This window comes from Nematolebias whitei, chromosome 6, assembly GCF_014905685.2.
Source record: "Nematolebias whitei isolate Nwh7 chromosome 6, NemWhi1, whole genome shotgun sequence".
NCBI lineage: Eukaryota > Metazoa > Chordata > Actinopteri > Cyprinodontiformes > Rivulidae > Nematolebias > Nematolebias whitei.
This window is the reverse complement of record NC_056503.1, coordinates 20,855,035-20,855,337: the sequence shown is the minus strand read 5'-3', so window position 1 is coordinate 20,855,337 and position 303 is coordinate 20,855,035. Positions and strand designations below refer to the sequence as shown.

General features: G+C 35.3%; 1 protein-coding gene across 1 annotated transcript in view; it reads left to right on the top strand.

Moving 5' to 3' along the window:
- The window catches only part of rap1gap2a (RAP1 GTPase activating protein 2a), a 97,505-nt gene that overhangs the window by 79,232 nt on the left and 17,970 nt on the right, over positions 1 to 303 (top strand). The gene's annotated exons all lie outside the window — the stretch shown is intronic.

Sequence of the window (303 nt, the reverse complement as noted above, 5' to 3'; positions counted from 1 at the left end):
ATATATATATATATATATATATATATATATATATATATATATATATTATGGCTTTATAAACCCTGTCCACACTCTTGCATTATTCCAAACATTTCTCAACTCTAAATACAAAAAAAAAGCACAGAATGTAATGAATTCTGCTCTCTGCCTCGGCTGCTCTCACCACCTGCAAGCGCTCTCTGCCACGCCCACTCGATCAGCTGATGGGCTGCAGGAGGAAGCTTATCCTGCAGTGTGTGCTGCACAGAGATGAAGGAGGTGCTAAATAATTTTAAATAATTTATTTGAAATAAAAATTTCATG